Source organism: Fukomys damarensis, unplaced genomic scaffold (genome assembly GCF_012274545.1).
Source record: "Fukomys damarensis isolate Sample0158 unplaced genomic scaffold, DMR_v1.0_HiC HiC_scaffold_39, whole genome shotgun sequence".
Lineage (NCBI taxonomy): Eukaryota > Metazoa > Chordata > Mammalia > Rodentia > Bathyergidae > Fukomys > Fukomys damarensis.
This window is the reverse complement of record NW_022900951.1, coordinates 100,808,258-100,823,172: the sequence shown is the minus strand read 5'-3', so window position 1 is coordinate 100,823,172 and position 14,915 is coordinate 100,808,258. Positions and strand designations below refer to the sequence as shown.

The window sequence follows — 14,915 nt, the reverse complement described above, 5'->3', positions numbered from 1 at the left end:
TGTGTATATATATATATATATAATTTATGTAAAAATTCATCAAGCTGCATGCCTAAGATTTAGGCATGTTTTGTATGTTACAGTCCAGTTTGTGGTAGTTTTTTATAGCAGTGATAGAAAAAACTACTAGATCACTATCGCAAGGAAATTGACCTCAATGCATCTTATTACAGCTCAGTGACCAGCAATTTCAGTTCATGACCAATTAGTTCTCTAGGACTTCAGCCAGCTCTAGACAAGCCAGAGCTAGAGCCATTCTTTTGTGCACAGCCACTGAAACCCAGATGACAATCAAGGGCACTCTTCAAGAGTGTAAATTTGTGGAGTCTCACCTTTGGTGTCATGTTCTCCTACTGGTGTCTTGAATTCCTAAGGATTTTTAATAAGGGACCCCACATTAGCATCTTGCACTAGGTGACACAAATTGTATAGTTGGCCCTACCATCATCCCCTTCCTTCCCCTCTCCTCAGCATCAGGGCTAGCCCACCAGACAGATCTCTCCTTAAATTTTTGTTAACATTATTTCAGAGGCCCTATATGGTCCTTTCCTGACATTAGAATTTAAACTTAGAAAAGGGCCACCTTCTCTACCTTGACCAATCCTCCTAATTCCAAATTTCAAGACAAAGAAGTTGAAGCTCTTTGGACTTCTCACAGAGTTGGCCCATTCTCTCTAAAGACCTCTGCAGAGCTAACTGATGAACATCTGTAAACCTGAGACAGTCTCTCAAATATTACTCCACGATGCCCTTCTGACTGCCTGGGAAGAGACTAACTGGAACCTCCATTCTCTGAAGAGAAAAAAAAGTAACTATCACTGGTAAGACACCTCTTTGAATGTAGAACAATAAATATTAATAAGTATGAGAAAAGGGAGTGACATGATCAAGGAACTTTCTCAAACTGAATTTTAAAATTAAATAACTATTTTCTGGAATATTGCTCCACTTAATGTTCTAAAGGATATATGACCCTGAACGGTAAGGTGAAGGAAGAAATTCATCTAGAGCTGCCTGAAGTCCTGGAGAAGAAATTGGTCATATTTTGCAGCCCAGTGTGATGGCACACACCTGCAATCCAGTACTCTGAGAGGCTCACACATGACAATCACAAGTTTGATCCCAGCCTGAGCAATTTAGCAAAACCTTGTCTGAAAATATAAAAAAAGACTGAAAATGTAGCTCAGTATAAAGGCCCTGAGTTCAAACCCCAATACTATAAAATTTTTTGAAAGATTGGTGAGGTAACATTTTTCTCCTAGGGATCTCACAGGGCTAATCCGCCACAGAAAGGCGTTCGAAAAACACTTTCCTAAACAAAGCCATTACCAAACTAACTTACTCTATTTCATCTTCTTTTCTATTGAAATTTACAACCATGAAAGCCAGCACCCATGTAAGTTAGGACATTTTCTTTGTCTCTCTAGTTCTTTCCTTGCCTCTCTGCTCACATATATAATCTATATAGGACAGCAGCTCGTGGTGGATGTTCAAATCAATGTGAGAATGAGGAGAGCTAACATTTATCAAGCACCCTGTGACAACAAGCACTATTCTAAGCATTTGTCATGTGTAATCTTATTTAATGCCATGGCCTACTTTAAAGAATACTCTCCATTTGTAATTCAAGGAACCTCAATTTATGGTTGACGAATCTCAATGGACACCATTGAGGGTAAACTCAGCATTTGTAAAGGGAGCATTCCCAAGGTACATCTACACCCAAGGGATTATGGAATTCCTTTTCTGTATATGAAACGAACAATTTTTTTTTTCTAAACCAACAGCAAACTACTGGCAGCTTAGTTGTAAACCGATTGAGGCTAAGTTGAAACACCTGGCACTTGTGCCATTCAAGTGTACATTAATGTCACTGATGATACTACTGTTCAAGACAAAGATTTGTTCTGGAAGCTGTGAACTGATTTTACTAAACTGAGCTCTAAAGCAAATACTGGGGGAAATATGCTCTCAACCTCTGCAGTTATTCTGAAGTCATAAAATAGTTTTGTGAAGACATATAAAGCGTGTCTCACTAATGGAATATTGAATATGAAAATGAGAGTTCACTTTTTTCACTTTGATATAACAAATAATAAAACCAATGGGATGCCTGTTGTTCCCATGACAAATGATGGTGGAACCCAAATGTCTTTGGGCTTCTTCAGCCTTTAGATATTATAGGACTTCTCTTCAATATAATCAGCAACAAAATTTGCTGGTTCTTGCATGCAATACACCAAAACCCTAATGTCTTTGAGACTTCTTCAGACAAAAAAAATTCTTTCAGACAGTTTTCAGGCACTCCTGGAGAGTGCGCATTACCTATTAGCACAATCTATCCAATCAGCTACTACACTGTTACTAATTTTTCTTCTTTCTACTTAACATCCCCTCTCCACTGCCTTAGCTGGAAATCATGGCAACCACCACTAACCCCCACCGGGCGTCTCTTGCCATCTCTGATTAGGGTCCTCACTGCCTAATTGCAGCTGAGGCACTGGTGTCTGCAGACATCAAATCTGCACAGTGTTCTACTGAAAAGTAGGGGAGAAGACTGCTTACATTCTGTGTTGGACAGCTTTCCATAACTGTGACAAAATATCTGAGATATACCATGAAAAGGAAGAAATACTTTGTCTCACAGTTTCAGAGGTTACAGCCTATTGTTGGTTGGTTCTATTACTGTGAGCCTGAGGTAAGGGCAAAGCAAGATGGAGGAAGGCAGAGGAAACCTGCTCACTTCACGGCAGCCAGAAAGCAGACAAAGGGACAGAGCCTGTGTTTCTGGGCTTCCTCCTTCTTCTTTTGATCCATTTGGGCCCCCACTCTACTGGATGGTGCTGCCCACATTTAGAGTGTGCTGTGCCCCTCAGTTTGCTGTCCTACATTCTAATCCATTCTGGAAATACCCTCACAGACACACTCAGAAATGCACTTACTTGCTTGGCATTTCTCAACCCAATTAAATTGGCAATCAAGATTAATCACCAAGAAATGGAGGGGTGAAGTTAAGGGAAGGGGAATAAAAATATTTTAGATATGTTATGTATATGTACCAATGCCCCAGGATGGATGTAATTGTTATATACTGCAAATATATACTAAAAATTTTTTAAATTAAAAAGGAAACTTTAGCTGCACGTGGTGGCGCATGCCTGTGATTCCAGCATTCAGGAGGCTGAGGCAGGAGGATCTCTGTGAGTTCGAGACCAGGCTGGGCTACATAGTGAGTTCCAGGTCAGTCTCAACTATATAGTGAGACCCTGTGTCAAAAAACCAAAAACCAAAAAAAAAGAGGAAAGTTTAATCGTCATATACTATATTATCTTTTTTCAGTGAAAGGAGGAAAAATGTAAAATATGAGTAAACTAAAGACTTCCTTATCAGGAGCATGCAGGAATAACTTTTCATCACAAACTACTCAGTCTCGCTTAGATATGGAGAGGAAGACAATCTTGTGTGATTATAGTTTCCTTAAACAGAAGTTCCAACCAAGAGAGGAAGCAAGATAGCAAAATAGCAGCACTGAAAACTCACCTGCTCCACCGTGGTGATAGGCCTAAACAACAGGTTTGTAGCGGCATGTGGAGGTGAGTGATGATAGGAGAACACTGGAACTTGACAGTAGAAATCCAAAGACTTCAGACTAAAAAATAACCAGAAAAATAAAATACTCAGCACCAACCACCACAGCTCCACAGCTAAGGGGGCGGGGGGTGTCTAGCTTCTGCAGAGGTAAATGTGAAAGGCAGAATTTCAGCAAGTTCTGTCAGGACAGATGCTGATACCTTATGGACTTACACCCTAAATAGATAAAATACCTAGGGTCTTCATAGTGAGGTAGCTCTGCAGAAAATTCATTACATGTACCAGCAAACGACCTGGATACTGTGGTCAAGAGCCACTCAAGAAGGGTCCCATTATCTGAGTTTGGACTTCTCTAGGGATCAGAACACCCAGTGTATCCCTATCTTCTGAACCTACCCACATTCCGCTGCACTGTCTCAGCAGATGTGGCTCCATGGAGTGACTCTGAAACAAACCCAGAGTGCTACACTGTGGAGACCAGAAGCGGCACTTCTCTGAGGCTAGGGTGTGGCCATTCATAAGAGGTTTAACAGGAGTGCCAGGACTGAAGATGTAAACCCACAAGGTTCTCCCCACCCCTTTTTCAGTGTAGCACTCGCTGGTTCCATGGCTCCCTACCGTCTGCAGGGTCCTATAGTGGTTCTCAAGCAAGTGTTGCAGCTCCAATTTTTGACATGCCCCAGGGCATGTAGCCTAAGAAACTCCAGAAAGAAAACTTGTGGTGCTTGCTGGATTTTCTCTTGCTCATTCCTGCGTGCAGCTCAGCAGAGAGGAGTTTTATTCAGCTTTAACCATGCTCTTCTGCACCTCAATACTTTATGTGCACTACAGCTAAAAATAAATGGAGATGTACGCTTGCCTGCACATTACCCCAGGACAAACAGCCTACAAAGATCTAGAAATACCCTAAAACACATCACAAGTAGAAAGCTGCTTAGTAGAAAGCTTCTTACTAAAAAGGCCACCTAAAAAAAAAGCCACAGAGATATCCATCCCAAAAGATGCAAAAATCTCAACAGAGAAACACAAGAAATATGAAAAAATAGGACATTCCTTAAAGTGCATAACTCTCTAGTAACATATTCCAAAGATACTGAACTGCATGAAATGCCTGAAAGATATTTCAAAATAATGATTTTTAAAAGCTCAGTGAAATACAAGAGACTATGGATAACCAGACAAATAAAATAACTTTAGCATATGAGTGAGAATTTCAGCAATGATATAGAAATGTTGAAAAAGAATCAGGAATCTTGGAACTAAAAAGCTCTATAAGTCACTTAAAAATTCAGTTTGATATTCTCAACAACAGTCTGGATCAACTGGAAGGAAAAATACTGGATCTTGGAGTCAGGACTTTCAAAATATTACAGACAGAAATAAAGAAAAAAAGGAATGAAGAGAGAATTCAAGATGTGTGGAATACCATTAAAAGATCAAGTGTTCCCAGTGTCAGCATAACTGAAGAAGAAGTAAAAGTTTAAGGGCATAGAAAACCTGTTCAATGAAATAATAGCAGAAATCTTCCTTATCTTGGGAAAGAAATGGACATTCGGGTACAGAAGGCCTTTGGAAACCCAAATAGATATTACCAGAAAATATCTTAGTCATGAGAGATTATAGTCAAACTGTCAAAAGTATGAGACAGTGTAAAAGACTTTTTAAATATGCAAGAGTGAAACACCAAGTCATATTTAAATGGAAAATCATTACACTAACAGCAAATTTTCAGCAGAAATCATAAAAGCTGGGAGAGTGTGGAATGGTGTTTTTCAAGTCCTGAAAGAAAATACTGCCAACTAAGATTACGATGCCCAGTAAGGCTATTATTCACAATCAAACAGATATAAAAACTGTCCAAAAGTAAAGCATAAATTAAAGAAATTCCTTCCCATTAGCCAAGCCTTACAAAAAGATGTTTAAGAACAGACTGAAAGTGAAAGGCAGCAAAATGATTTTATAAGCAAATGAAACCTAAAAGAAGTTGTAGTTACATATGACAAAATACAATTTAAGACAAAAGCAGTAAGAAGGTACAAAACGGAGACTATATAAAGATCAAGGGATAAATTCAAAAATATATAAAATTATAAATATATATGGTCAAATATCAGGACATCCATTTTTTAAAAAGTGAACACTGTTAGACCTAAAAGGAGAGATGGGCTCCTGTACAATAATAGTGGGAGATTTCAATACCCCACTCTCAATGATGAATAGATCATCCAAGAGAAAAATCAAAGGAATACGAGGGTTAAATTACACTACAGATCAAATGGACTTAACAGACACCTACAGAATATTTTATTCCACAGCTGTTATTCATATTCTTTTCAGCACATGAAACTTTTTCTAGAATGGACCATATAATAGGCCATAAACAAGTCTTAACAAATTCAAAATATTGCAATGATATTCTACATATTTTCTGTTTACAATGGCATGAAACTAGAAGTCCACAGCAAAAGAAACTTTAAAAATTATGCATATACATGGAAATTGAACAATGCACATTGAAGAAATTGAGTTCAGGGAAACTTTTTTTAGTTCCTTAAAATGGAAGGAAATAGTAATACAAAATACTAACACATGTGGGATGCAGCAAACTCAGTAGCAAGAGAGAAGTTTATAGCAATGAGTCTCACATCAGAAAAATAGGAAAATCTCAAGTAAATAACCTTATGGTGTATTTCAAGGCCTGAGGAAAGCAGAACAAACTAAAACCAAAATCAGTATTAGAAAATAAATAATAGAGATGAGAAGAAATAAACGACATAGAGACTAAAAGAACAATACAATCAATGAAACAAAAAGTTGGTTCTTTAAAAATATAAAGACCTTTACACTAATCAAGAAAAGAGAGAGAAGACATAAATAAATATAAGTAGATATGACAAAGGAGATATTACCATAGAAATTCTAAAGTTCATTGGAAATTATTTGAAAAGCTACATGTTCAGTAGTTGGAAAATATAGAAGAAATGAACAAATATCTGGACACATATAACCTACCAAAATTGATCCAAGAGAATATTCAAAAACCTGACTAGACCAATTGAAAAAGACTATCGACAAAGAAAAGCCCAGAACTGGATATCTTCAATTCTGGATTTTACCTAACTTTTAAAGAACTAACACCAATGTTTCTCAAAATGTTACATAGAATCCTTCCAAGCTCAGTTTATGAGGCTAGCATTAACCTGCAACCAAACCCTGACAAGGATACAAAAAAAAAAAACTATAGATCAATCTCCCTGATGAATATAAATGCAAAAATACTCAATAGAATACCATCAAATTGACTATAACAGCACATATATAGGATCATGCATCATGATCAAGTTGGTTTAATTCCAGGGATGAAAAGATGGTTCAACATCCACAAATCAATGGCATACACATCACATAAATAAAATGAATGATAAAATTATATGATATTTTCAGCAGATACAGAAAAACACATTTGATAAATTTCAACAATTCTTCATGATAAAAGCCTTAAACAAAGTAGGTACAGAAAGATCACATCTCAGCATAAAAAAGGCCAAATATGACAGACTCATAACACCATATTGAATGAGGAAAAATTGAAAACATGAATCAGACAAAGGTATTCACTCTTACTGATCCCATTAAACACGAGAAATTTTAGCTAGAGCATTTAGGCAAGAGAATAAAACAATAAGTATACAAATAGGAAGTCTAATTATCTCTGCTTATAGATGATATGATTCTATATATTAAAAAACCCTAAAGACTATTAGCATTGATAGCTTTGGTAAAATAGCAGGATACAAATCAACACACAAAAGTAAGTAATATTTTTATTTACCAACAATGAATTTGTTAAGAAAGAAATCAATACAGAGATCCTGCTCATAATAGCACATATATAAATAAAAAAGATTTTCAAAACCCCAGGAATAAACTGAACTAAGGAAGTAAAAGACCACTACAATTACAAAATAATAGTTAATATGCATTATTATTAATAATAGCATTATTACAAAATAACAGTATGCATGCTCATGTTCATAGCAGCATTTTTCATAATAGGTAAGGTATAGAATCAGCCTAGCTGCCCATAAACACATGCATAAAGAAAATGTGGTATATTATGTGTAGCCATGAAAAAGAGTGAAATCTTGTCATTTGTGCAAAATGAATGGAATTTGAGAACATCATGTTATGTGAAATGCGTCAGATACAGAAAGCAAGTGTCACGTGTTCTCTTTCATATGTAAAAACTAAAATGAAAAAGTAAGCCAGGCATGGTGACACACACCTGTACTTCAAGCTACTCAACTTGCTAGGGCAGGAGGATCACAAGACTGAGGCCAGCCTGGGCAACACATTCATTAATGAATGTATACATGTATGAGAAATGAACAAATTTCTGGACACGTATAACCTACCAAAATTGAACCAAGAGAATATTTCTTTAAATATTTATAAATATATGTGCATAAATAAATAAACCTAAAAGAAGAGCAATTACCAGGGAATTAGAAGGGTATAGGGGGATAGAGGTAGACATGCACACAAGGAAATATCACAATAATACCATTCATCTATATAATTATTTTATTTAAAAATTTTTTAAACACTGAAAAAAGACAAGTGTACCCAACCTTTTTTGTGCGTGCATTCCTTTTTCAGTCTGGTAAACCCGGAGGATTCTTACTCAGAATATTGTTCTGAAGTACATAAAATATATATGGGCTTTAAAAAAAGAAACCTGTTATATTGAAATATAGTAACCACACTATTTTTAAGGCAAATCATAAATTACAATGTATAATCTTTTTATTAACACATTAAATATGTGCAGCAGATCTAGCACCATAAATTAGTACGTGATTAAAAAATGTTTTGAGATGTCTGAAAATATTATAATTTGATATAGACATCTATTTCTATCCATGACAGAAATACTGATATTGCTGACAATATTATGGTTTGTTGTCTATGTTCATACTTGGGAAGAAATGCTAAGTTTCAAAGATATGATTGCTTTCTTGTCCAAGTTCATAGATCCAATGAATTCTATTAATGGGTTAATAGGTTATGAAGCACTGCCTTAGAACAAGTTCACTTTAGTGAATTCTTAAGAGGCCTGGTGCTAAAAGAGATAGCTGCCTATTCCTGAAGTTAACAGCACAAGCCCATACAAGTCAAAATCCTAGTCTGAATCTGAGAGTTCTACTGTATGGTATGTAGAAAAAAAGATTTTTAAAAGTAAATCATTCTGTTATTAGGATATTTTTAGATAATGTAAAACTCTTCTTGCCTGGGGCAGTTTTAACCTGGTCTTATTTACTAATCTCCATAATCCTCACCAACCCATCCACCAGAGTGATTTTTTTAAAAGCAAACATGATCATGTAACTCCCCTATTTATAATATTTGGATCTTTAGAACTTCTGTCACTGCCAGAAAAAAAAAAAACATTTCCCAAGCAGAATTTTAAATATTCTCCCACCTGCTCCCCAAGCCAACAGCAGGTTACCCTACAGTAATTCAGCATCACAAAACCACATGCAATTGACCACGTACATTTGACCATATACAGACTGTTCCCTCTTCCTGGAATCGCTGGTCACCCTCCACTGACAAATTCCTCCTTGCTCTTTAAGATGAAGCTCAAGCAGCATCTCCCCTGAGAGAAGGTTAACAGGCCTTCCCTAGCCTCTCTGGGAAGAATTTATTACATTCTCCTATGTGCTCTCTACTCACTGAACCTTGACTATGTAATAATAGTGTGGCCTTATATGAACTAGTTTATTGAGTAAGCTAGACACAGTAAGGTGGAACCAAGAAGCAATATAATTCTTTCACACCACTGCTTCACACCAAAAGCTCTGTGGAATCATTTTTCTTCACCATTTCATGAAATTTCAGGCAGATTTTATACTTTTTTCAGTAATGCTCAGATTTTAAAAAACAGTCTTGTTTTTAGGCATTTAAAATTATACTCCAGTCTAATATATTACAGTTTCAATTTATTGCCCATTTCTAGGTTTCATACCTCCTCCATCTCAAGTCTAAATCAAACTTGTAGTAGGGGAAACTTGTAGTAGGGGAAAATTAGAGAACATGGTCACGTTCTCTAATTTAGATAGGAAGAAGAACGAGTTCTTCTTCCTATCTCTTTCTTGCAACACACACACACACACACACACTATGCTGCCTATCAACATGACCCCAGGGTTAGAACAATGGGAAGGGCTAAAAATAAGAGGTGAGAGCTTTCCTGGATGGATTCATTTTTAACCTGGCACTGACTGCAGAGCATGGCAGGTGTTCAGAGTGAACACTCCCTAGAGGATTCCTTGGAGCTGCTTGTCACTGGAGATCTCTCATTTGCAGTTTCCTTGTCCTGGGAAAGTTTCCCTAGCCAGTTTCTTTCACTTGCTCTGTCCTGTGTTTCTACTGGTCCATCCCTTTGATGGACTCACTTCATACCACTGAGCAATTCTCAGGGGAGACCTCGTATAAGATATCCAACTTTTCCTACTTCCTACCAAGAGACTGTATTTAGCCCCTGGGACACAGAAAGCTGTATCCATACATTGAAATGTACAGCTCCCTACAAATGCATCTCTCTTTCTCTCTCTCTCTCCCCCTCCCTCCCTCCCTCTCTCTCCCTCTCTCCCCCTCCCTCTCCCTTCTCCTGTTGTCATAGCCTGCTTTCACCATAGTTTCTTACCTTTAGAACTGACTTTCAGTTGTGAATCAGTTTCCCACTGCTGCAAATGTCAATTCCCAGGGAACACATGTGAAGTTCTTGGAGTGGTTCTATGTAGCACCATCCCACTTGAGTGAGAATCTCCTCCTTTGCTCCTTTATGAGGAGAGCTTTATAGCATTTCCATGCTTCTCTTTAAAACTATCCTCTCTTGCCACATTCTTCTCAATAAATCCCTTGCTTCTCCTATATATGTCCAAAGTAAATAATGGCATAAGTACTGGCTACAAACCATGCTTTAAAAGCCATGCTTTTGCAAGTCTATACAGGCGTTGTGTGTCATCCTTCTTTCGAATATTTAAGCTCTTACTACGTTCCAACAGCTTGAACCATTGGTGATACATACATGACTGGCCCATCAGCAGCTTGTACCACTGGTAATACAAACAGACCTAATCATTTTTAATCATATTTTTACTAATAAAATTAATAAAACATTTAAAAATAGGACTGAATCTAGTTTGTTGCTTGAATTTGAATAATTACTGCCCAAGTATAAATATTGATTAAATACTATTCATACCAATTTAAAAATTATTACAGACTGGGCATGGTGGCACACGCCTGTGATCCCAGCGCTTGGGAGGCTGAGGCAGGACGATCGCTGTGAGTTTGAGACCAGCCTCAACTAAATAGTGAGACCCTCTCTTAAAAAACAAACAAACAAAAAACAAATAAAAATTATTACAATAATCAACAAATTTATTTCCTTAAGGAACTGTAATATGATGATAGCTGATCTGCTAAATCAAGGCTTTCCTTTGCATTATTATAACCAAAGACAAGATCAGGTTTTATATTTCAAGGTAGTCAATCAATGTGCATGTATAACTTTTATAAGTCATTAATGTACAAATCGTTCTTTTATCAATCTGTTTAACAAATTTTATACCAGAATGATTTTCAGAATTTATGATTTCACTATGTTTCTGCTTTTTCTTTGATTGTAGTGGCAAAAATTGTCTATCTGGCTGTACTGTTCTGCAAAAACACACTTCTTGTAAAAGATCTTTTTGCTAGAGTTTTACTTGCGTAAACTATCTGCATATAATCTGTAGTGTTCAAATAATAAGCCATTCATTAATTTCAAAATAACGTTATAAGAATGCCCATGCACTGAAGGGTTTGCACTTTTTCCAGCATAGACATTTAAATTATAGGTTTAACCATTAGGCAAAACAAATTTATATAGTTTTATCCCATATTTGGGCCATTTTCCTTTGCTGTCTTGGAAAAATGAAGGCATCCTCACCATAAAATCATGCTATCATCTATCACTATATTTTTCCATGTTATACTGCATTTATGAATGTACCAATAATTTATTCCACAATTTTTCTAAATTTATTCAACAGATCCTTAGTTCTACATGGGGTATCATCAGAGAAATGTAAACAGTTCATAAATAGCTAAAAAAGAATCATATTACATGGCATTCTTTATTACACCAATTGGCATACACATTATTTTCAGGCCAATACAATCTATTATCTGCTAATGGACCTATCACCATGATTAATAATATACCTATACAAATTTTCATCTTGCTGATTGTAACAGATTCTGAGCACTGCTGAAGTTTTCATCTTTTTGCACGAAAGCTACACTGCATGGCATATCTATTTATTTCTTCAACTATAATTTTGAGTATATTATCAGATATGAATAATTTATATAATACAAAAGGATACTGCAGTTAATTCTTATTATAAGTTCTATAAGGGTCGGGGACTTAGCTCAGTGGTTCCACTGCCTGCCTCTCAAGTGCAAGGAGCATTTGATCCCCAGTACCCAAAATAATAATAATAATAATAATAAATTCTATACTTCACAGCTCTAAGTGCTCAAGTTCTATCACATTTCTTTCTGTTGTTGTTTGTTATTCTTCCTCTTAATCTTCTACATTCATATCCAAATTCATACTGTGTTCATTGAATATATTGGCCACAGGATTACATTCATCTAACTCTAATGCATCTTCATCTGAAGAGAATAGACAGATCGTGACCTTTTCCTTTGATGAGATATAATTACAGATTCATCTGCTGAAAGATCCATTTTGTGTGTTTGACACTGTAATAAAAAAAATTACAAAATTGAAATACTCAAAATGGAAAAATGACTAGGTTATAATATACATACATTTATACAAAATTATACATTACTTACAAATGAAAATCCCAAATGAATATGAGAAGAATTACCAAGTAACAAGAAATTAATAATAAAAGAAAATTGTACTTAATAATAATCTAGCCATGAAAAAAACAATGACTGGGCTTTTTTTTAGCATCTTATATTCACAAAAGAGTATACACAGGTTAGCTATATAACATCAGACAATTGAATTCAAATTAGAGCCACAGGGCAGCAAAACATTCAAATTAAATTGGAGCTACTTGGCAGTGAAACACACAAATTACAGTTCCATTGTGAATGTGTTAATACCCTTTGTTTTTAGCTTTGGGTCCTCATCTAAAACTCAGACAACAGAAAATGTGCCATTTTAGTATCCATTGTATAAGACTGTATCAACCACTACATGATGAGACCACCATTGCCCCACCCAATTATCATGAGATAAGTTTCATTCATGTATATGTCCCCAGTGTGTAAAACTATTTCTTGAGCCTAGCACAAGATTGTTTAAAAAAATTAACTACATTGCTCCTAATCCCTCCTAGACTTCATTAAAATAAAATTACACCACTACATAAAGGAATAAAATTTTAAGAGTTAAAACACAAGACAGAAATTGAGGAGAATGCCAGCAATGGAGATCTCAACACATTTCTGGAAGAAGGAAAGTAGATGTGAGCTACTTAGAAGATGAGACATGGATAAAACCACAGCCTAGACTATGTTTGGAAGAAGCTACAAGAGATGGGATCCAGCCTTTCTGACAGAATCCTGGAGATACTCTGGACTCTGAGTTAACAAGTATAGAAATTAACAGGTAAGAAAATGGGACATTAGGGGGTGGAACCACCATCGAAGGTAGCCACACGGGCACCCCTGAACCACCATAATTCCCCTTACCCCCCCATGCACTGTCACACCTCCTGATTGTGCCAGTCTTTGGACCCACTCTGCAGAGGCAGAGGTTGTCATAAAGGGTATTTTTCTGAGTTCCCAACTTTGAACATCTTTACAGAAAGGGCGTGGGAAACCTGTAGTAGAACGGTGTGGAGTTCAACCATTCAGAAGGTTGGGGAACTCAATCTGGGCCTTGCAGCCCGAGGTCAGTCTGCATTATGGGGTTCAGCCATCAGCTAACCAAGATCAGGGGTCTTGCGTCCTAGCTCTGTCTGAGCCATTAAATGGTAAATATGTTATATTGAAAAGTTTGTTCACTGTGGACATTTTCTGGACTGCATCTTGATTTCAATTTAATTCAAATGGTTTAAGGGTGATAGACTAGTGACTACCACAGGTCGTCAGTTTCCAAGTTGTGCTTGATCTTAATGTGTTGCTGATTGTATCAGTTGGGATAAAGGATTGTGGTTGATTTGATGAGCTGTTTTCTCTGATATTATGAAGATAAGAATGTCTGTGGGTCATTAGAGACCCAGAGCTAGGGCGAAACTACATCAAGAAGCTTTGGGTGATAACCCAGAGATTAAACCAAATACAACCCAAAAAGAAAAAGAAAAATGAGAAAAAATGTAAGCAAGATACAAAGACAGACTTGCAGTTCACCAATGGCAAACAGTAGGGCAAATGAGAATGAAAAGGCCAATAGTGAACCACCAGAATACCCTGATCTCAAAGCACAGGAAGTAACAAAACAGATCAATCAGGCTCTAGAAAAATTCAAAACAGAAATAATTTCGCAGGTAACTTTAGAGATGGTGAGCAAAATGAAAGTCGTGATTCGAGACTCTAGAACAGAAACTGACAAAAAAATAGATGAACTCAGGACCACGATAGAAGCCATGAAAGCCCAGCATAAGAAAGAAATGGAAAAAATAAACACCCAACATAGGAAAGAAATGGAATCCATAAAACAGATTCAAACAGATATCCAGGAGATTAAATACTCCATTGAAAGTGTATGCAACAGAATAAAGAATGCAAAGATAGACTCTCAGGTATAGAAGATAAGATTGCAGTCAGTGACTGTGAAAAGAGAGGTCTCCTAAAAACAGTAGGGGATCAAGAGAAATCGATTAAACAACTCCTAGATGATACAAAGAGTAACATAAGACTGATAGGAATCCGTGAAGTAGCAGGAGAAAGTACAAATGACTTAAAAAAGCTGTTCACAGAATTAATGACAGAAAACTTCCCAAACAAAGGGGAAGAATTTGACATTCAAATAAGTGAGGCATATAGGACCCCAACTAGCCACAATCAAAAAAATCTACACCTAGACATATAATAATCAAGATCCCAGAAACCCAACAGAAGAACAAAATACTACAAGCAGTAAGAGAAAAGAAACAAACCACATACAAAGGAAAGTCCATCAGAATCACAGCAGACTTTTCAACACAAACCCTTGGGGCACGGAGAGCCTGGAATGAGATATTTCAAGTACTAAAAGAGAACAACCTCCAACCTAGACTGATGTATCC

At 36.5% G+C, this 14,915-nt stretch overlaps 1 protein-coding gene across 2 annotated transcripts in view; it reads right to left on the bottom strand.

The window, feature by feature from the left end:
• Tex13d (TEX13 family member D) overlaps window positions 1-14,915 on the bottom strand; it is a 128,202-nt gene that overhangs the window by 22,218 nt on the left and 91,069 nt on the right. For both annotated transcript variants that reach the window (XM_010609957.2, XM_010609956.2), the window contains exon 2: window positions 3,541-3,649. The gene's annotated coding sequence lies outside the window, so the exon portion shown is untranslated. The remainder of the gene's footprint in view (window positions 1-3,540; window positions 3,650-14,915) is intronic.